Source organism: Mesocricetus auratus, unplaced genomic scaffold (assembly GCF_017639785.1).
Source record: "Mesocricetus auratus isolate SY011 unplaced genomic scaffold, BCM_Maur_2.0 Super-Scaffold_100010, whole genome shotgun sequence".
Classification (NCBI taxonomy): domain Eukaryota; kingdom Metazoa; phylum Chordata; class Mammalia; order Rodentia; family Cricetidae; genus Mesocricetus; species Mesocricetus auratus.
In genome coordinates this window covers 8,790,551-8,813,857 of record NW_024429194.1, presented here as the reverse complement: position 1 = coordinate 8,813,857, position 23,307 = coordinate 8,790,551, and the positions used below count along the sequence as shown (strand labels likewise).

The 23,307-nt window shown below is 46.3% G+C and overlaps 1 long non-coding RNA gene across 1 annotated transcript; it reads right to left on the bottom strand.

Annotated features, from left to right (window-relative positions):
* Positions 1-1,783: 1,783 nt before the first annotated feature.
* On the bottom strand, positions 1,784-14,211 carry LOC110342214. Its single transcript, XR_002384236.2, has 5 exons — positions 13,908-14,211; positions 12,882-13,003; positions 11,003-11,259; positions 3,361-3,473; positions 1,784-2,066 (listed from the first exon to the last, which is right to left on the bottom strand). It is a non-coding gene; the product is annotated as an uncharacterized LOC110342214 (long non-coding RNA).
* Between the last annotated feature and the right edge of the window lie 9,096 nt (positions 14,212-23,307).

The window sequence follows — 23,307 nt, the reverse complement described above, 5'->3', positions numbered from 1 at the left end:
GGAATTTCTGCCACCCAAACTCCTTTCCACTCAGGCCAAGACCTGAAGAGTGAGCCCTGGACTGTTAGCACCAGGAATGCTAAAGGGAAAACCAGGCTGAGGGCTGGGTCTAGTGGAGTCAGATCCTAGCTCCCCCAACACACACACTCACACACACACACTTTCTCTCTGTCTCTCTGTCTCTCTGTCTCTCTCTCTCTCTCTCTCTCTCTTTCTCCCTCCCTCTCTCTCCCTCTCTCCCCCCGTGAGCCTATATGACAGCCCCTCTTCCATTTGCTTTCCCATAGCCTGACAGACTCCCTTCCTCTCCTTCTGGCTGTAGTGGCTTCTGCCAGTGGCCATGATTCAGAGAGTGGACTGAGACCAGGGGCTTCCATGGTGCTTTAGCCCTCGAACAACACACACAGTCTCTTTTCTTGGGTTTACCATAAAAGTGTTCGATACGCCTAGCCTGACATGGTAAGTACTGCCCAATGAAAAGTATTCTTTCTGTGTATGCTGTATACTTTCATTACTAGAGGCCATACTCTACAGACATATGTAGGTACGCACACACACTCACACAGACACACACCTTCCTATCATAGGATGGCATGTTTGGAAAAATAAAATGGAGGATAAAAGTAACATTTTTAGCCAAGAGTGTAACGAAACAGCTGCTAGGAACTATGTCAGTAACTATGTTTTCAAAAACTGCTCGTTCATGTCCAAAAACAAAAATCTAAGCTGGTTTCTCTGAATTCTACCCACAAGGCTGGCAGAAACTGGAACCAGGGTAGAGAGATGTGTCGGTGTGAGCATGTGAACCTGAGGGTCAGTCTCTGGGACGCATATAGAATCTGGGCGTGGTGCTAAGCGCTTGTACTGCCAACTCCGGGATTCCTAGACAGGCAGATCCCAGATCTCACAGTCCAGCAGTCTGGCCAAAAGGATAACCTCTAGGTTCCTTGAGAGACTCTGTCTCAGTAAGCCGGAGAACAACAGGGAAAGACACCCACCTATCAAATTTTGGCCTTCACGAATGCTGTGCGTGCACAGGTGAGCACATCCACCCAGATGTGTGCACAGACACCCCCCTGTGCTGCCTCACGTTAGGCCAACGTGACACAAGCTCGACTCACCAGAGAGGAGGGAGCCTCGACTGATAAAATGCCTCCCTGAGATCTGGCCGTGGGAAAGCCTGTAGGGCATTTTCTTAGTGATTGATACTGGAGGGCCCAGCCCATTGTGGGTGGGGCCAACCCCCACCCCACCCCCATGTAGTCCTGAATTCTATAAGAAAGCAGGTTGAGCCAGCTATGAGGAGCAAGCCAGAAAGAATCTCCCTTCCATGGCCTCTGCATCATCTCCTGCCTTCAGGTTCCTGTCCTGTTTGAGTTCCTGTCCTGACTTCCTTTGAACTATGATGTGGAAGCATAAACTGAATAATCATTTCCTACCCAAGTTTCTTTGGTCATGATGTTTCATCATAACAGTAGTAACCCTAACTAAGACACGCATGTGCACGTGTGCACACGCGCACGTGCGTGCATACACACACACACCAAACAGCAAGAACAAATGTGAGTCAAACACACTTACAAGGGTCTGAAGACTGCTCTCAAACAGCAGCAACATCATACAAATCTGTCGGCATGTGAGTAGTTGTTCAAGAAAAATGTGTAGCTTAATTACAGGGACAATACAGCAGTTCAGTGGTCCTCAAACTATGACTTACACAGGAAAGATTCTATTCATTTAAACTAAAATATTTATTCAGTGACTGATCACTGTTACTCTACAACTATGTATAAACAGAATCAAACTCCCAAGAAAGGGCGTTGGAAACAACATGTAAAATGTCAGTCACAGGCTTGAGGCACAAACAACCCTTCACAAATACTGCTTTTCCCCCAAGAGTCTTGATTTCTCCTTGATTCTTGAGATGTATTTCTAAGTCGGTGATTCAATCCAGTATGAAAGTGTTCCTGTGTCCAGCCTGGGGCAGGATGCCTTCTGTCCATAACATCTCACTTCAATGCACATACGTCAGTCCCGTTTGCCAAAATGGAAGCCACTGAGCTTTACTGGACAACCGAATAAATAGTTCAATAAAATGGTTAGATACAGTGTGCTAATTAAATTCTGCACATTTGTGATCATGTTTTTTTCTCTCAGAACACATTTATTGATTAGCTTGGATCTCTGAAGCTGAGGACACATGTGGGATATGCTCTAAATGCTCAAAGATTTCACCTGATGTGCCATCAAAGAATCTTTTGTGAAGTGGCGATGTCATAGCAGAGGTATGCTCCAGAGAACAAAGGAAGAAATGGGTCGCTTTTCAGAGCGAAGGGAGAGCAGAAGGACAGTGAGGACATTACCAAGATCTGATTACAGATGGGGGGGGGGGGAATGAGGAGTCCGTGGATCAGCCAGCCAACGGGGAGACGGAGAGAAGGGAGTGTGCTCAAATGAACACATTAGGCAGTCCTTTGCATTGCTTAAGGGGCCTCCTATTAGAGGACAGCAGATTCCCTAGGAGGGGTACAGCATTAGCAACCACTAATGCCCTTGCCCTTAATTGCTTTGCCAGATTAATTAGGTGGGTCCCCAGCACGACACTAATCAGAGAGAGGGAGAACAGATAAATGAGATCCTAAGCACTGGAGAACTGAGTGTTGCGGAACCGGGCCACTGGCCGCCCAGAGGGACAAGCGCCAAACACACAAGGGAGAGGAAAGCTCATAGAGACGAGGGAGGCAAACGGGCACGCCTTAGGCTTGGAGCCCAGAGACCCTGCCTGCCAGTGTGGTAGATCGTGTTCCTACAAAGGACCTCACTTTAACTAGTCATTGTCACTTTCATTCGGTTCCTAAAATGTCCTCAGCAGAATAACAAGGAATCTCAGCTAGTTTTCTTTCTTCCTCCCTTCCTTCCTTCTTTCTTCCTCCCTTCCTCCCTTCCTTTCTTCCTTTCTTCCTTTAAGACTTGTTCTCACTATGAAGCCCTGGCTGCCTGGAACTCACTCTGTAGACCAGGCTGACCTCAAACTCACAGAGATCCACCTTCCTCTGCCTCCCGAGTGCTGGGATTAAAGGCGTGCACCTCAACACCTGCCCTCAGTCAGTCTTCAGTGTCATGCTTTGAACAAAGCTTACTGCTTATAAGTTTTCCGTGAGGAAACCAAGTTTCAGTGCATTGCTCACAGTCATCCAGCTGAGTAGCAGAGTCAGGGTTTGAACCTATGTCCATTCTTGCTGCAAAAGACTTGCCACTAGTCCGTCTGCATCCTATCCTACCATGGCTGCGATCATCATCTCCACTCTCCGTACTGGTGGAGACCCCCAAGGCCTGTAGATGTAGTCTGACTGTAGGTACCTTTTGATCACTTGTTATATTCCACCCTTGTAATGTTGGGTTTACCCGGAGACTCGTGGCATCTTCGTGTGAGCACTAACAGGGCTTTCTACCCCACGAAAGCTGCCAGGTTCCTGCAAAATAAGCAACAAAACTTGGATTGCAAACCAGAACTGGCTGGCCCAGGACTGCAGATCCCTACTGAGTCTTCCAAGAGATGATAACCTGCGGACAGTGGACCAGAGGGGTGGGAGATGGAGGCTGGATGATAATCTCCAGACAGTGGACCAGAGGAGTAGGAGATGGATTCTGGATGATAACCCTCAGACAGTGGACTGTATGGGGTGGGAGATGGAGTCTGGATGATAACCCTCAGACAGTGGACCAGAGGGGTGGGAGATGGATTCTGGATGATAACCCTCAGACAGTGGACCACAGGGGTGGGAGATGGAGTCTGGAAGCACTAGCAATTGTGTGGAGAAGAGTGGGCCTCGAGTGCTCCAGGGAGAAAGAAAACAGCAAGAGGTAAGATTGGAAAGGCAGCTTAGAATGCTGCTAGTAAGGTGTCTTAATCATTGTCTGTCACTGGGAAGAGACACCACCACCAAGGCATTTAATTGTGGGCTTGCTTGCAGTTTCAAAGGGTGAGTCCATGACCATGAGGGTGACAATGGTGTCAGGCTGGCATGGTGCCAGAGCAGCAGCTGATAGTTCACATCCCATCTGCAAATTGCAGGCAGAGAAAGATTTGCTGGGCTTTTGGAAGCTCAAAGCCCACCCTTAGTGACACACCTCAGCCATCAAGGCCACACCTCCTAATCCTTCCCAAGCAGCTCCAGTAACTGGGAACCAAGCATTCAAACATATGAACAAACCTATGGGAGCCTTCTCGTTCCCACCACCACAGAAGGTGATGCCGTAGTTAGCCGCTGGTGAAAAAGTGTGTTCTTGTCAGTGAAACGATTCAAGGATTGGAAAACACAGAGTTAACACTTACAGTGGAGTTACCTGACTGTTACTGCTGTGTTAAAGCCCTACAGAGGGATAAGGAGAAACCCAGAGCCATTAATTAATGAACTGTTAAAGGCTAAATGTGAAAGCAACTGGGAGTTTACACAGAGCCCCTTCTTCCTGCAATGAGAACAGAGAGATAGAAGTCAGGAGCTGACAGCGTGTAGCTGAATTATAGAGACACTGAAAGGCTTAGCCAAAGGAATTCCATTCCCCAAGGGCTGAGCTTGGAGAAACCCAGAGCTCTCGAACCTGAGATGAGCACATCTTAGCCTATGGTCCTATGGGTGTTAATTCTACACATCCCTGAGTTTCCTCTCTCCAAAGGAAGAGCTAGTAGCCCAAGAGGGAGGGATCTTCAGAGGCATTTCTCCCATAAAACAATAGGCAGACCCCTCAGGAGCTAATCCTGCCTTTACTCTTGGCTGACAGACTGGCAATAATGGGAGTTGAAGCCATACTGTTAGGAACATGCTGGACCTGAGAAAGAAAAGAAGTTTGGTCCACAAGAGCTTTAAACATTAGCCAGTATAGACACATGAGCCAAGGGAACAACCCTGGAGCCGGACTCCCTTGATCAGCAACACAGAAGCATAAAACTAGATGAGCAAAAGTCCGGTGACACATGTCACAGGATGAACATCTAGCCAGGGTCAGTCTCTAAAGTATGGGGGGGAAGGGGGGAGGGAAGCAATGCCCCATACAAGGCAAAGAAGAGATGCCTGTATCTCCCTGCACACTGTGAAGGAAGGAAGGAGGGGCTTTCGGAGGCGGATGCTAAAGTGGGCGTGTCTTATAGGAGACCAGAGAGTCTACTTTAGGGGTAGACTGAACAGAAGGGCCTATGGAACAGCATTGACTGCGGCTATCAGAAATGGGCTGGGCAGAGGCAGCAGCAGTTCTCTAGTATTCTAAGCTGGCCTCCCCTACAGGCAAGGGACAGTGGTAGGAGAGGAAGTCCTAGTCCTGGGCTCAGCATGGGGAAGTGACATAATGAGGAAATAGCCTGGTGGTTAAGAGCACTCGGTTTTCTTGCAGAGGCCCTGGGTTCCCAGCACCCATGTCCGTCAGCAGTTCATGCCCACTTGGGACTTGGGCTACATTTTGGCACTGGATATACCTGTAGAAAACTAGGAAGTGCTATGTTACCACAAACCTCTCTGGACGAGCCTTCAGAGACTTGCCTAGAGCTGGTCGTCTAGGTGAGTCCAAACCTAGTCAAACTGACAGTGAAGACTAGCCTTCACAGCCCACTACTACCACTTACATGCACACGTACTCTATATAAACACATACTACACACACACACACACACACTTACACACACACTCCACATACACACACCACCTACACACACACTCCACATACACACACACCTACACACACACTCCACATACACACACACTCCACATATACACACACCACCTACACACACACACTCCACCTACACACACACACTCCACATACACACACACCACCTACACACACACACTCCACATACACACACCACCTACATACACACACACTACCTACACACACACACACACCACAAACATACACACCTACACACACACACTCCACATACACACACCACCTACACACACACACACACTCCACATACACACACCACCTACACACACACACACGCTCCACATACACACACCACCTACACACACATACACCACACACACACCACCTACACACACCACCACCTACTGAATTTGAGAAAAGGTTGGAGAATCTGTTTCCTCATAGCTTTTGTGTCTCAATAACTCTTCTAACAGCAGATGTGGTGGCTGCTGCCCGGGATCCCAGCACGTGTTGAGTGAAAGCAGAGGGGTTGGAAGCTTCTATCCTGGGGTGTGTGAGCGTGGGGAAGGGAGAGGAAGAGAGATCAGCTAAGGTTTGGAATGGAGACACAGGGCACTGTGGGAATGCGGAAACCCCAGATGAGCATTAGCCCATAGTCACTCCTAAGAGTCCATGTTCACTTAGGATTTGATACGTACTCTTAGGAATATTCCAGGAGGAAGGCTATGACTTATGTGGCCTTACCTGGGAATTCATCAGAAGTAACTGCACTGACTTGTTAGAAAATTATGAGAAGTGTTCGAGTTCAGTCCAGTTTTTCCTGCCTTTTGACAAACCCTGGGGATATTTTATATAAATTTTAACGAACCCTGGGGATATTTCATGCATAGGTTTAAACAGAAGTTATGGACTGTGCAGGGCAGTGCACAGCTGAGCCCGCCTCTCTTCTCTGTACCGGAAGAAGATCCATGTGGAATAAAAACCCTTCACCTGCTCTGACTACACGAATTTGTGGGTTTTGCCTTTTCCTTCCATTACATGCTAACTGCTACAAATCAGAGATAATAGCTCAGTCATGAGTTTCTCTTTAAAATAAGCAGAGAAATTTGCCTTGGCTCTGACCAAAGGACACGGAGAGGAATGTTAAGAAGGTGTGCAAATGAGATGGCTTTTGGGGATTCAGTCACCGTTGTGGGCTCCTCGTCCCTCACCCTATCAGGGATAAGCTGAGCCAAGTGAAGGGTGGAGTCCAAAATGAAAGCAATAACGGGTTTATGCTCAGTTTTGCTGCTGAATCCCCATCCACACTCTGGTGAGCTTATCTTATGGATGTACGTGACTGTGCACACCACTTAAAATTATAGCAGATTTCCCAGGGTGCCGTCTTCAACCAGCTCAGGCTGGCGTTCAACTTTATGCTTTTTTAAAATGCTAACTAGAAAAAAAGGTGGAGAGATTCATCCTGGATGGAATTTTATTATTACAACCAGTTTCCTGATGTTCTTCCTACTGAAGCCAAATGAGACAGTTAGCTGGACTATCTGTAATGAGTGAGCACTATCTGGAGAAAGAATCTTATTAAAATAATATTAAAGATTTTAAATGAATCATATCTTCTAGATTTGGGGGGAATTGCTAATTTTTCTAATAACTCAATGGAAACACCGGGAAGAATTTGCTTTGTAAGCTGATTCTGGAGCGCCACCAGTATGGCCAGCTCCTTAGGAAGCAACACTCAGTTAAATGGGTTTGTGGTTCCATTCACTTGATGGGGGGGCAGGTCAGCACTTAGGGTAAACCTTGTTACAGAAATGGGGGCGGAAGAAGTGTTGTAGCAGTTAAGTCTGCTTACTGCTCTTCAAGAGAAATAGAGTTTGGTCTAACCCCAGCATCCATATCAAATCACTCACAACTACTTTTAGTTCCAGTTCCAGGAGATCTGACACCTCTCTTGGCCTGCTCCGGTATGTACACACACACACACACACACACACACACACACACACACACACACACACACACACAAATAAAAAATAGAAATAAGTCAAAGAAAAGCAAAAAACTGTACGAGTTGGATATGATGACATGTACCTAGAATCCTAGAACTTGGAAAGCTAAGGCAGGGAAGTCAAGACACTGAGGCCAACCTGGGCTGTGTAGCCACATTGTCTCAAAATCAAACAAATGAAAAATATTGTCACAGGGCAGGCCAGAACCATCTCATGGTAAGAGCACTAGACACCTATCCTCAACACTGACACAGAGCGTTATCTCCATCACTGGTTCCTACCCATTTTCTCAGTGGTAGACCACATGGGACGGTCCTGTAGCCTGTACTCTGTGAGGGAACCACACAAGCAGTTCCAAAAGGAAAGGTAAGAGCCTCATTGTCCTTCCTGCACTTAAAGATCAGAAAGTCTGAGAGACGGCTGACAAAATGTCATACCCTAGTGCACACTTGAACCCATCTCTTCAAACCTCAGGGTCTCTAACACTTCCCCAGTCATATTCGACCAGGGCCCTTGGTGGCATGGCCAGGACAGAGATAGTGTCATTTCTCCATGGGTTCAGACACACAGAACTTCAAAGAGGAAGCAGGGGGCGGGAGAACCCAACCCGAAGGGGCGAGGCAGGAAGGATAATGGGATTTGGAATAGTGGAGAGAGCAAGAGACATGTCTAACTGACTGGTGGCAGCCTTGCCATTGTAAACACACTCAGGGACACATTGGAAGGTAAGCCAATGAGAGATGAGCATCGTCTTGTGGTGGTTGGGGAAATGTCCACAAACTCCTCCCACACTCCTGCTCTTTGGTGGCCCCTCTCCTTGACCCTGAGTAGATCTTTGTGACAACCCCAATCAACAAAATAGCCTGGACCTGATAGCGTGTCACTCTGGGGGCTGGGATAGAAAAGGCCAGGCGGCCCCCAGGATGCTCTGACTCTTCTCATCCTCAGATCCTGTATGTCCACCCCTCCTAGGGGAGTGGGGCTGTGCAGAGGGAACACTGAGGAGAGATGCTAAAGGATCCTGGCCATTCTAGCTCACCTCAGAATATCCCAGTGCAGGTACCAGCTGCATAGGTGTACCAGAGCCTTTGAGGTGGCCCCAAGCCCAACGGTCTGAGTCCTGTCAGTTTCCATATTCCAACGAAACATAAATAACTAGAGCTGTCTTGCAGGGGCTTGGTAAAGGCTGCTGTGTAAGATAAACCGAAAAGGGCAGCTTCCCCTACCAGGAGCTCTCCACTTCCATTTCTCACAGGGGCCAACGCCCTGGAGATCTGCAGCTCAGGGGAAAATTGTTGATGGCTTTTTTTTTCAGAGCCCCCTCCCCCATTCCTCTCATACACTCTCTGAGTATGGGTGGCCTCTACTCAGAAACTAGAAAATGCACAAGGAGCAATGTGTGTTTTTGTAGTGTTCTCTGCTACAAAGCCCTTACAAAGACTGTTGGTGGGACCAGAGCAGGATTCCAGTTGCTGACCTCAGAGTGCCCAGGACATTATAATAGAGTATTTCAAGTTCTTAGTGGTTTCTCAAATGCAGAGGAGGAGGCAGGTACCACAGACTGCAGAGTTACCGTGTAAGTATGATAATAGGGGTGTCAATGCAACCAAGCCAAGAACTGTCTGAATGCACACGCTACTTAGGGTGATTTTTACATAACACTAAGCATGACTCTGGTTGGAGTGTAGCTCAGCGATGTTAGAAATAAGTTCGTGTTGCAAAGAAAGAGAGCACCGGCAACCAAAGGGGCTGCACAAGGCAAACTTACTCTTGACCACGAGGGTGCGCTCCGAAGAGTGGACACACAGAGGTTTGGATTTCATCCTAATTCAGGTAGCGACTGTATCTCTTCCCATTAGCCAGGGTCTGGCCTCATAACCTTAATTTGATTGGGTAGTCTGAGAGGAACTAGTACTCAGGAATTGGAAGAAAGGGAAAGAGACCACTGCTCCACAATGGGGGATGTCCTTCTGTATATATGTTTCTCTTATTGGTTGACGAATAAAACTCTCTTTGGCCAATAAGGCAGGAAAATAGGCAGGACGAGGAGATGAGGGGAATTCTGGGAAAGGTAGGCAGAGGAAGACCACAAAACATGTAAGGACCAGGAAGAAAGGACACACCAGACACCAGATAAGGCCATGTAGAAATACATACATGTGTAGTTATGGATTAATAATTGAGACAGGGCTAGCTAATAAGAAGCCCTAGTCATTGGACAACAGTTTATAACTAATATACTGTCTGTGTGCTTATTTGGGACCAACCTGGCAGGAACGAAAATCCAGCAACAGCTCTCAAGCCATATACAGCAATAGATCTGTGTCTACTTGGGGAATGGCGTTTAAAACATTCACATGGAAATCCTACAAGGTGTGGGGGGGGATTAGAAACATTTGAATTACTTTCCTAAACACAAGTTTTATAGTATTCGATAGAAAAGACTCAGATTTGATATTTCTCACAGTAGTCAGAATATGTGTGAAAAATGGACAAAAGCCTTGGATTCAATCCCTGTAACTGAAAGAAAAAAATGAACTGTTACTGAATTTTTCCATCATGTCATGATTTTTTCAAAATGCATGAAATCCTTTTTTATCATAAAAACGTATTATATCAATCCACCTAGTTACACACACACACACACACACACTTGTGAATGACAGAGGTCACTAACATCCTGGGTGTGTTTGACACACACACACACACACACACACACTTGTGAATGACAGAGGTCACTAACATCCTGGGTGTGTTCGGAATCTTCATAAGGCTTTGATATCAATGAGGCCAATGAAGTGCTCATGGAAGAGAGTTTTAGGCAATGTGAAAAAGGAGAAATTGTAAGAACAATGAAGTCATTGAAAGGTAGCTGGGGAGCCTTTAAGTTGTCCTTGCTACTGAGAACATGCCCAGTGCCCTCCAATTCTAAAAATCTTAAGACTCTTCAAAGCTCCAAGATAGCCTGAGCTCTTGAGAGCTCCATGGCAACTTTGTGGGTGTCTTTGTTCTCGCCGGTGGCAACGTTAAACTCAGGAGACCTCTCTGACTCATGGGTTCAATCACACATAGACGTTACAATTAACCAAATCCTCTCTCTGCATACCGGCCACAACATCTCCAGCTGTTTCCATTTTATTTCCAAATAGCCTTTAATTTTAATCAAATCAGATCAGCTGTCTGCATTTTAAAACCTGGAAAATGATTGCTGGAGACATTTAATCCTAATTGTCGCTTCCTCTTCCTTCCTCAGTCTCTGTCACTGAATTAAACCATCCATTCACTTTCGTTCATGAAATAAACTCAGAGTGACTAATGCTTCTTTTCTATACCTTCTTTTAGCCGTGTGTTACGGTTGATCAGCCAGGATCCGATAGCCATGTGTTCCGGTTGAGAAAGGGATTTAAATAGCCCGACAGCCCATCGGAACCAACAGTATAAAGGAGACTTGTCCAGAATGCTGTCGGCGTGTTCAAAGTGTGCGCTGTTTGGGCATCCGGGGGAAAACAAATCCCGCTATCGACGGTCCACAGCACAGGCACAGAGCGCTTGCTTTTGTGTCCTGGTTCCCCTCGGGGTGAGGTGTGCTCTGGCAAGATATAAAAGAATGAAAGGATCAAACAAAAACAAACAAACTCATCCTCAGAGGCCCCAACTTGTTTCCTCAAAAAAGTAGGAGAAACAGATCAAACCAACGTATTTTGAGATGCCAAAACGGCTCTCACGGAATAAAATACAGCTCTGTAGAAATAAGAATCCCAGGTAGCAGATGGTCAGGCAGGCAGCTGCCCTAATTTATCATTATGAGTTGAGTCGTGTGCCTTTATTAGAAAATGATGGATAGCTTCCTTCTTTGCAATATTTTAGGGACCACTTTTTCTGTAATATGTAAAGTTTTTAAAATATGAGCCTAATTAATTTTTCTGGTATAACTAAGGGAGAAAATGAGCTTCCAACAGGCATGTTTATCACCAAAGTGAGATTAATAGCTTTACTCACACCTGGGGGGATCTGAATGTGTGACATGTTTCGAATGACTTTGAACTTCAAGTCCCAAAATTGAGGACACCGCCGAAGCCGGGACACATGAAATGGCCTTGCAGTACCCAGTGTGGAGGCTAGAGGGCGCAGTTGCTCCAGCTGCTCTAAAGCAAGGAGCACCCAAACGTTTCTTCTACTGTGACCTAAAGGGTTTTTAAACTCAGATTCAATTCAGGCTTGTTCCCCCACTAAAACTGGTCCTCGGTCTGCTGGAAGGGACAGGCGAATAGAATGCACGATTTCTAGTTGTTGTCGATGGCTTCTGCAGAGGCCTTGGGTCTGTGAGAAGAAACAGGACACACTCAAAATGTCCTGAGTTTCAGACTTTTCCGGTTTGGGGTTCATCGGGTGTATACTCAGTTTTCACATGAGCTTTTGTTTGTTGCTTTCTCCTATTGAAGAAAAAAATTCCAAAAAAGGCTCCAAATCATGCATGTACACACACCCTGTGCTTGAGAAGGGTCTACCTGTGATTTTCAGTATTCTAAGGAAACTATGGGGTGGATTCTAGGTGGTGTGATTATGTGGGTCGGATACGTGCATGTCTCAGTTTTATCTTTTATTTATTACGAAGACACTGGCTAGTCAAGCGCTTCTCGGGGTCTCGGCGCTGTTTTGCTTGTCACTTCTGGGAAAGAGCTTGCTGGGTTTCCTCCCCTTTGTCTCGTGTCATTTCTCCGATACTGCAGCCCCCGTAATCCCAGATCACTGCCTCTTCCCGAACCTCTCTCTGATCCTGCTCACACATGTCCACCCCACACCCACAAATTCCTGCTTGATTCATCATTTCTTGGCCTCTCCGATGGAAGCACACAGTCCTCACACTGGGCTTATTGCTGAGTGACAGGTGTCTCTCCCGACTTTATGCATACCAGAAGACCTCAAGTAAGACACCTGCTCTACCAAAACACAAAAATCCTACTCCAGGAAGTAAAGTAGTCGTGGACTGTAAAGAGTTCTCTAAGTAATAGAATAAGAAATTGAGTTCAAAAGCTATAATGTCAAACTGTTTTCGAAGTATTTCCATTGACCTCTAAAGTTGTACCCCGCCCACCCATGGTCCCCAGTATTGGGGCTCCCTATAGTTGTCACTACTTTCCTGTTACTCCTGTGAGTATACTAATTTTTGTAGGACAGAATAAACTTTACAGAACTAATAAGGCTACTCACCAGCTAGCCTAAGACCGGAAGAGATAGCAGCGGTCTATCACCATGCGGTGGCCTTCTGGCCCGTGGAAGTGAGTTGCATTGAGTATCTTCAGCAGCATTAGTAAACAACACAGTCTCCTTCCCTGTGTATAGAATTCAAAGCCTTCGCAGTTGGGGTTATTTTCTTTTGTTTATTTTCTGCTGCTACTTCTCCTCCCCCTCCCCCCTCCCCTCCTCCCCCTCCTCCTCCTCCTCCTCCCCCTCTTCCTCCTCCTCCTCCCCCTCTTCCTCCTCCTCCTCCTTCTTTTTCTCCTTCTTCCTCCCCCTCTTTCTCCTCCTCCTCTTCCTCCTCCTCCTTCTTCCTCCTCCTCCTCCTGCTTCTGCTTCTTTTGTTATTTAAAACTGCAAGAGAATGTTCTCTCTCCTTCTACAGGTAACAATTAGCCTAGGCATGGCATTGCTTCAGTCCCAGCACTCAGAAGGGAGAGGCAGGCAGATCTCTCTGAGTTCCAGGTCAGCCAGGACTCTGTGGTGAGACCCTGCCTCAAACAAACAAACAAACAAAACAGATCATATCAATGTTGTCTAAAAGTTGGAACTTTCCCTCTCTCTACTTGTGGGCTAAATGTTTGATATTTAGCCTTTCAGTGGAAGAATATAACTCTCCCAAATGGCAGTCCAGACTTAGGGTCCATGTTAGTTGGTTCTAGTTTGGTTTCTGTGATAAGACACTGACCAAAATCAACTGGGGGAGGAATGGATTTATTTGGCTAACAGGCTACAGTCTACCGTCAAGGGAGGCCGGGGCAGGGACCTGAGACAGAAACCTTGGGGAACACTGCTTACTGGCTTGCTAGGCCACTTTTCGTCTACATCCCTCGCCTGCTCAAGGATTCACTGCCTACAGGATACTAGGCCCACCTAAATCAGTTAGCAACTGAGAAGATGCCCACAGGAGGCAATCTCTCAACTGAGGTTCCCTCTTCCCCAGGAACTCGGGGCAGACAGAAACTAACCAGTACACGGGTGTGCAGATCCAATGCTTACCTCACAGGAGAAGAGCACATGACCCATCTGAGATGAAACCCAGCAGCTGTCTACAGTGGTAAGCAGTTCAAGGAGTGTTACTTGAAGAAGGAAAATGACTTATAAGGAGATAGTTCCTTTTTGAACTTGACTGTGATGTGCAGAGTATCTTGGAGCCCAGGAGCCACTTAAGGAGCAGAAAAGCGTCTGTCTTTTAAACTTCCGGCTGCAGACTTCGCTGGGAGGTAAGTAAATGATGTGATGCCAAGCAGACCCCACACAGAGAAAGGTCCAGACAGGGACAGAGCAATCCTCCAAAGGTGTTCTCTGGTGACTACTTCCTCCAGCTAAGCCCCGCCTCCTGATAGCCCATACAGCTGTGAGGTCATCAGTGATGTCAATCAAAGAGCCCCAAATGACGCAATTGCCCCTCAAGAGCCTACTCGGCACTGGGAACCAACATTCAAAGTGTGAGTTTCTGGGAGGACGTCTCCCACGCAAACCATCATCCATTGCAATAGAGAGACACAGCACAGCAGTATAGGACAGGGATGGAACCCGACTCCCCTGGAGCAAAAGACAGGAGGACTGCTACAACCAACCGGAAATACTGCAGGATGTGGGCGGGGAAGTAACTGTCACTTATCAAGGGGATCCCCGATGCTCACAGAGGCTAAGATTCCTGTCTTCCTAGATTTCACCCCAAAGCAAGGACTCCCAGTCCTTAACAAAGACACCCCTGAGCTGTGGAAGGTTCGTTTTTTGAAAGAGCCATTAAAACTTAGAATTACAAACTTCGGGGTGTAAATCCTCACGAAGCATTGAGAGCCTACAGCAAGGAGAAACCTGTCCGAAGTTTGTTGAGCTGAGACTGGACAAGATCAGTCTCCATTTGACTTGACCTTCAGAAAAACTGAAATGCAGTCTCTTTAGTGAGTTTTGTTCCCGACTCTAGGACCCATTCCAGTCCCTGCCTACCTCGTGCAGGCCAGGTGGCCGCAGTTGCAGGTGTCCTGCAGATGGCCCTCCGAAGAGCAGAGCAGTCATTGTACCCTCAGCTGCCCAAGTCTAGCTTTCGGCTACTCCAATGCTAAATTTAAGACACAGGTGGCCTGTGAACTAGCCTGCCTGAATATCTCCGATAGTTTTCTTTCTGGCAGAATCTTCATCTGGTCAAACCAACATGTGGTCTAAATGAAAGGAAAGGAATGAACGAGAGAAAAAGAAAAAAAGCAACAGTGGCAAACTTCTCAAGCATGTTCTCCGCAATAAAAACTGAAGAATAACCCCACAGCATTAAGACACTTAAGTCTGTGCATTCCAATGCTGGTTAGGGGAATAACGGATGCATTTCTTTAGCCCCAAGCTTTGGAGTCTGAGTTGGGCTGTCTCTTCGGGGTAGGTTGTAAGGTGTAAAATATGCTGGTCTGAACTGGGGCCTTAAATTCCAGTATTAAAATGTGTGTTTTACTCAGGAACTCTGAGGGTTGGAAACCACATTAATGTTTGATTTTTAAAATATGCTGTGCAGCCTCTGCATTCTTTGATGCTTCTGATTTCGTCTTATCATGAACCATATGGGGACTCTCACATTTAAATTTTTTTCTTGAACTTTTTGATAATCACATCCAGTGAAAAAGAATAGAAACAGTGTGTGTGTGTGTGTGTGTGTGTGTGTGTGTATACATACATTCATACATATCAGATATATCAGTTGTTTCATACCTGGAAAGACGTAGTATAACTCTGCCCATAATCTTTACACCTGAGACATGAGGCATACGATGAAATTCCTAGGGAAATTTTATTGTTGAACATAGCTTCAGTGTTCAAGTCAGACATTAGCACTATAAGGCTGTGCAAAAATGATTTCTAATGAAACTGAAAGATAAAATATCAAGACTTTTTCAAAGAAACCCTGGCAGTTTAAAATAAGGTATCATGACTTTAAGGAGGCTGAACCGCATTTCATGGTGTTGTCATGACAACAGTTCTTTAACACAGAAAGTGAGAATAAAGATGAACAAAAATTTAGACTGTGAAAGGATCAACTCCTTATTGTTTTTTTACATTAGTTTTTCCTCCAGTGGCAGGAGATACCTCTAGATTACAATGAAAGTCCCTCCCTTCTGGGTTTCTCTAATCCCTTTGCTTCCTAAGGGTTTCATGATGCTGCTCCCCACCCAGCCCCCTGAGCCTCTCTGCTGCCCTTGGCTACTGGCTAAAAAGCGCCAAACAATCCGGCTCCTCAGCAGCGCAGCAGAAGCAGTGTGGTGCTCCAAGAGAAGCTCCCAGAAAACAAAAAGCAACTGGATATTTTTCAGGCCCCTGAGTCATGCATCATGGGTTCCAGGTCTTGCTCTTTCGCAACCGAGGGGACCCGCCCAGCCCTGCTGGCCTGGGGCCTCTTTGACTTTAAGTTCTTTGAAAACACCTACATCGTTAGTTTTTAGTTCCAGGCAAACTGGGACGGCTGGTCACCCTACCTGTCCATTAGAGAGGATATCCTAAAGGCCTCTTTTCTAGATCCTAACCCTCTTTTCTAGATCCTAACCCTCTTTTCTAGATCCTAACCCTCTTTTCTAGATCCTAACCCTCTTTTCTAGTCCTTGGATTTTTTTCTTCTCCAGCTTTTCTAGCATTCTTTAGAACATTGACAACAGAGTTGAATGAGTCCATTTCAACCCGAGACTGAGAGTGTCACTTAACTCAGACATGTTAGTGCGGCAATCGGCAGCACGGGGCATAGACTTGCTGAGGAGTATTCATCCCAGCACATCCTCAAACCGTATTCTTAGATGGAGATATTCCCATACCCCAACAGTACCACCACCATGGACTCAAAAAGCATCACTGGCACTAGTGTCAATGGTGACTGCGTCTTTACAAAGTCAAACACCAGCTTTTCAACTGGGTACAGTTCTATACAGAACAGTTGAAAAGCTGTTGTTAAAATCTTCTTAGTTGGGCGTGGTGGCTTGGGTGTCATCCCAGTGCTCTGGAGGTAGAGACAAAAAGATGAGGGGTTAAAGGTCATCCTGAGACAGACGAGATCCCAACTCAAGGAAAGAGACGCCTTGACTAAATAGGCCAGCATATTTTGTCTTTTTGTAGTCCCAACTCTTCAATACGGGATCATACAGTGAGTAATTAGAAATGGAGAACTGATTTTAGAGCTACCATCGATCTTAAAGGGAATACGATTTTTTATAACTCATATTTTAATGTATATGTACCTGAAGAATATAGAAAGTAGAGGAGATGATGGAAATCAGTCCTGCTCCGATGACGCAGATGTGTACAGTTAGCACTTATCACCTCTTCCTGGAGCCTCTCTCTCTACGCGTGCTAATATTAGCGCATACGTGGGTTACACATAGTAATAGCACACTTTAGTTTTCTATTCTCTTTTTTTTCTTGAAACATTTGTTAATGGCCTGGATGTTTGTTTTCCCTGCCTCTCTCACCCCTGCAAATGTATGTACTGAAGCTCTTCATACTGCTCAACTCGATGGCCTTGGGTAGGTAATCAGGTTTCCATGAGTCTACAAGGGGAGGGCCCTCTTCATGGGACTCTTGCCCTTCTAAGAAGGGGCAGCGGAGCTCATGCTCTGTCTCCCTGTCCCGTTGACGGCATTGTGAGTGGACAGCCTCCACTAGGAGCTAAGTAGGACAGCACTTGATCTTAGACTTCCTGGCTTCCCAACAAATGGCATCAACTTCATCTGTTCAGCCCATCACCCTATGGCATTTTGCTGTGGCAATGTAAGCATTTGTTACACTGTGAATACCTTCCTATCTCAAACACTCTTCAAACACATGTATGATAACCGTTCAAGAGAACATGCATGTACCATAATCTAGTTTTCCAAATCACTGTTTGAAATCCCCCAAATTCACACATTTTTTGTCGTCTCTATTTTCCAAAGAGAATTACGATTTTTTTTCAGCAGTGTCTTCTTCCTCCGTGCAAGTGGCCATGGTGTAATCATGTGTCTCGGAGAGAAATGAGGGCACTAGGAGCTCCAGAAGTGGGCCTGACCAAGAGTAGCATAGTTCTCTTCGCTGGTGACTGGTTAAGAAACACATGTGACCATTTCAAGCCAATCATAAGATACGAAAGGGTGTTCTGGGTGAAGGCTGTTGGGAAGTTCTCTCATGTCTAAGACAGAACTGTATGAGATGGTCTCTGTTCCCTGTAGACATTGTGAATTTGGGGTGTACCACATTTCCACTTCTCAACTGTTCCAAACAACGGCAGATGCATGGAACAGTCCTTTGAGGATGCTGACTGCTGATGGAGGATGATGACAGATCACCAAACCCCACCCCTGAAGCCCACTTCCTCCCCTGTGCTTCCTGTTATGCAAACTAAGTCTTCCCTGCAAGACAGAGATGTGCCAAGGTTCTAAGTACTTGCAGCCAAAATTATTCTGATCAAATACTGTATCCGTTTTGTTCTTATGACAACCCTTGCCCGTAAATCTTCATCAACCTTCCTGGTTACTCCCCAAGATAGAACTGCAGAGGGAAATCCTGGGCCAAAGGATATTCCAAGAGTGGCCACATCAATTAACACTCAACTACAAACGACTGTCTCAGGAGGCCTTACCCCAGCATCAAGTGTCACCCTCCTAACTTTTCACCGATGCTCCGTGTGCTGTGACATCGATTTACGTCTTTGTTGGAGACGTTCAATGTGTTCTCTGCAGCACTTATTAGCCACTTGTGTTTAGTGTTCCTGTGGCTGCCTGTCCATGTGTTCAGCTGTGTCTGAAGCTAAGTAGTCATTTTAAGACTTGACTAGGATGCATTTTTAATTTTAATGTCACCCTGGTATAGGTGAAAGGCGGAGTGTATTACAGGACAGAAGCTGACGCTGGTACTTTAGTCAATTCTCTCAAAAGAGTCACAAAAGACATTCTTCCCTATGGGGTTTTGGGAAGTTCATGAAAGACTTTAGTAGCTACAATCTCCACTCACATGGAAGCTTGTACCCTTCTGATGCCACTAGTCAGCGCTCTGGGGCTATCTGACTGCTCATTGTAAGGCTTCCTTTATGACCTGCTAAGCTCAGCTGTGTTTGGGTTTCTCTCCACAGCCTTAATGGCCCACTATAACTTCCCTCATACCCCCTTTCACTAAAAATTGTTTTATGTCAGACCCAGGAAATTTATAATCAACTGGAGAGAAAAGGGCAGGTATAAAATTAAAAATGGACTCCAATAATAATGCATACTCAAGATATAGGAGGCAATACTTGTCCATTTTTATTCCGAAAGTGCCAATTTCCAGTGTGCTGCAGCCCTGGAAAACAGTGTAATTCAATCTCCATTATTAATGTGTTCAATTACACATTTTAATGTAGGTAGGCACTAGTGGGGCGCTCTCTGGAGAGAAAAGAGAGGATGTGAACAGTGCTCACTTCCTAGCCACCAGACCCCTCCCACGGCTGGACTGGGAATAGCGGCAGCTTGGTTGTCCCCAAAGTCCTCGTGCCAAAAGAAACATTCTTTAGAACCCTTGAGTCTGGCCCTGTGTGCGGAAATAGAGGCAGCTTCTGAGGTGTGGCCCACTGTCCCCCACAGACAGAAGGACAGAAGCTCAGGATCCTAGCGGATAAGGTTTGGATCAGAAGGACTTCACTAACGATCAACTCACAGGCCAGGCAGAGAGGCCACAGTCACTGAAGACTGAGGGGCAGGACAACTCCTGTGGCCCAGCAGGGAGAGGTCAAGGGGAACAGGGGGACAGGGGGACAAGGACTGGACAAGGGGCCAGGATCAGAGAGAGGAGCAGAAACTGAAGTGCGAAGTGGTGGAGAGGGCGTCGTTCTGGGGAGCAGTGAGTCTCTGTCATGTTTGATTGGCAGCAAAGAAAACATAATCAGCATTGTGGAATGAGGTAATTTGCCCTGAAGAACCCAATTCCAGGTCATTTTTAAGAGTAGCAAGTCTCTGTAAGCCGCCCTTAGCAAAAGAGAAGGGTAGGAGGGTCATCAGAGGTCATGAGGCCAGGAGAGCAGGAAGGGGCCGGAATTAGAAGTAGGAAAAGCATGCCCACACAGTAGCGGCTGGCTGCAAGCGGGTGACTGTTTAAATCAACTAAAATAAAAATTTGCCTTAGAAAAAGAAACGCCGGCCATGTTTGGTAGCTTTTCACTGCGTATTTACGTGCTGCATTCTTCTCTGTCTGCTTTCGGGTGTGGTCCCTCAGCCTTCAGAACACTACAGTTTGTATGGTGTAGTCTAGCTACGCAGATTTTTCCAAATTCATTTTCTCTCTCTCTCTCTCTAGGACGGGGTCTATATTTCTAAGACTGTCCTCAAACTTGTTATGTAGCCATAGATGACCTTGAACTCCAGAACCTCTGACCTTTGCCCCCTTAGCTGGGCTGGCGTATACGCAGTGCCCTGCCCAGTGTACGCACCACTGAGGATTGAACCAGGGTTTTACAAATGTTAGACAAGCACTCCAGCATCTAAGGTCCACTCCTGTATTCCTGGGTCCCTTTTATTAACTTCATTTTAGGAAGAAAATTGATGTCTATAATATCTGCCTCTGACTGACCGTCTTATCTATCTACTTTCCTGCCTACCTACACCGATTTTTATCTGGTAATTGGACTAGTTGTAGTATTGTCATGGCAGAGAGTCACCAATGAACAGAAAGGAACGTATGGGAATATACCCCTGGCGTATTAGAATTTTCCAGAGAAACAGACCAATAGGAGATAGTTACAAGCATTGAAATGTATGTGTGTGGGTGGGCAGTAGGTATGTCCTGCTTTGTGAGTGTGAAAGAAATGTACATATATGTACACACACACACCTAATTCCTACTCTCTGGAAAAACACTCACTCCCATAGACAGCCTTGTTTCACTGACCTCCTGATTGTTTCCTCACTGAATCAAGTCAACAGTCAGGCTTAAACATCCAAGGCCCATCTCTTGTTTACTGGACACCCAACCCCTCTCCTTAAGCCACAGCAGTAGGTAAAACAACGGAAATAAAAGATAAAGGGGAAAACTTAGCTGTACCCACATATTAAAAAAACAAATCTTAAGATCACTGGGGACAGACTACATTGCACTCGGGAACAAAACCATTTTGACCCCTGACAATGTCTGTACTCACTTGTCCTCTCTGGCACATTGGCTCCCACTTTTACGCAGCTCCAAACGCCATCCTTTTATGAGTATGGCTTCTTTTTGTTGGCCAGAGCCACACCATTTTGTATACCCCCATGTTGGCTGATAGCAGCTCCTGTAATACGGTGGTGGACCTCAGGTAGTGGCCCGACAGGAAAGATGTTTATTTATCGCCTAACATTCTTTAACTGACTGTTCTTTGGGCTTAGCTTCCAGAAGTCTGCCTAGGGATGGACAGGGAATGAAGAAAGTACACACACACACACACACACACACACACACACAGAGAGAGAGAGAGAGAGAGAGAGAGAGAGAGAGAGAGAGAGAGAGAGAGAGAGAGAGAGCTAGCTGGGCTCAGCTATTGGTAACCTCAGTCTGTTGATTAGGCAGAGCACAGGAGAAGGCTTTAGCTAGGCTGGGTGGGAGGTCTCTGTAGGTGAGTAATCTCAGGCTGCAGACATCCAGGAGGAGGAAGCCACAGTCTTAGTCCTTGCAAACACTGATCAATCACCCACCCAACATTCAGACTCCCAAGGAAAGTTTTGCCAATTCTCTCAAGCCCCACCCATATAGATAATGACTTTACCAATTTACCATGGGGCTGATCAGTCTCTAAGGCCTCAACAGGCAGTGTCCATGTCAAAATACACATTTGCTCAAGACTTCAGTCACTCAAGGCTTCCTTTTTTACCCCTATGCTCTTTAGTTACCCATAACAATGGCTAGATAAGGGAAACTTTTCAACTTCCTTTCTCAACCCCCTTTCCCCCTCTAACTACGCCAGCTTGTCAGCCGATGGCTGGCTCTGAGTCTCAGAGAGACCCATTTCATTCTTCAGGGTCCATCCCACCCTGAAATGAAGGCCTGCACCATCTTAATTGTTCCCCTGTCTGTCATTCCTTTCACTGTAATATATTCTGAGCACGTCTAGGAGTCTTGGGTATATTGCTCTCCCCTCTGTAATAAGCCATGCTGCTTCAGCCCAATAAAGAGGAAGTAGGACTGAACCCAGGTCCTCTTGAGAATGACACAGCAACACTAAAGGCACGCTAATCAAGAACTAATTCCTTCTGGTCAAGAAGGTTAAATATCTGGCCTGGGTGAAGGTCTAGCATTCTAAGCTAGCCAACATTTAAACAATTTAATCCAATGGGGCTGGCTAAGGGACCACCTCTTAAAAAGGCAGGACCACCCTTAGGAAGGTGGGTTCACCTTGAGCCGTGCTAGAGAGGGGTGGAGTAATTATTCCTTTAATGAGATAGCGTAATTTTCCTTCCCAGAATTCCAGCTCCCCGGCACCAGCCCTAAGGGCCTACATGAGGTTTAGCTGGGTCTGCCTGGTGTTTTTGAGTCCTGTCTCAGAAAGATGTAACTATGCCTTCTTCTTCTTCTCCTCCTCCTTCTCCTTCTCCTTCTCCTCCTTCTCCTTCTCCTTCTCCTTCTCCTCCTCCTCCTCCTCCTCCTCTCCTCCTCCTCCTCCTCCTTCTCTTCTTCTCTTCCTCCTCCTACTCCTCCTCCTCTTCTTCCTCCTCCTCCAATAAAAACCTGTATGGGTATTTTGCCTGCATGTGTGTCTATGCACTTTTTGCATGCCTGATACCTAAGGAAGCCAGACAGGACATTAGATCCCTGGGACTGCAGTTATATGTAATTATGAGCCACCAGATGAGTGCTAGGAACTAAACCCAGGTTATCTGGAACAGCAGCCAGTGCTCTTAACCCATGATCCCTCTCTAAATTTTGTTTTTAGTTACGTGTATACGGGAGGGAGAGGTGTGTACATGCATTCAGGTATGTCTGGAGGCCAGAGGTGTGCAATGTCCTCCTACACCTGCTGCTGGGGTTGTTAGGTACCTGTGGTGTGTGCCAGTGCCCATTTCCGGTCCTCCGGAAGAGCAGGACTCGATGTCAACCCTGAGCCACCTCTCCAGCCCCCTTTGTTTCTTCCCTTTTGTCTCTCTCTGGTGTGGTGGCCAGGGCTGATGTGCCCTTTCTTGGGGACTTAGAACTTCCTATTTTATAAAGCGTCCCTTCCCGCCATGTTGCTTGTCACTCGTTCGGCTGACCTCCATGCTGGTTTCACTAAAACAGCCTAGCTTCCCCTCTGTTCTCCACCCTCAGGCAGCTGCTGGGATTTGCAGCTTGCCTGCCCTTGGGTTGGTTTGTTTCCCTTTAATCACTAATAAAAGCATTCTCTTTGAATAAACTTCAGCTTTGCTTGACTCTCCAGCTTTTCCTGCCTTTAAATGATTTAATCATCAAGGAAAAC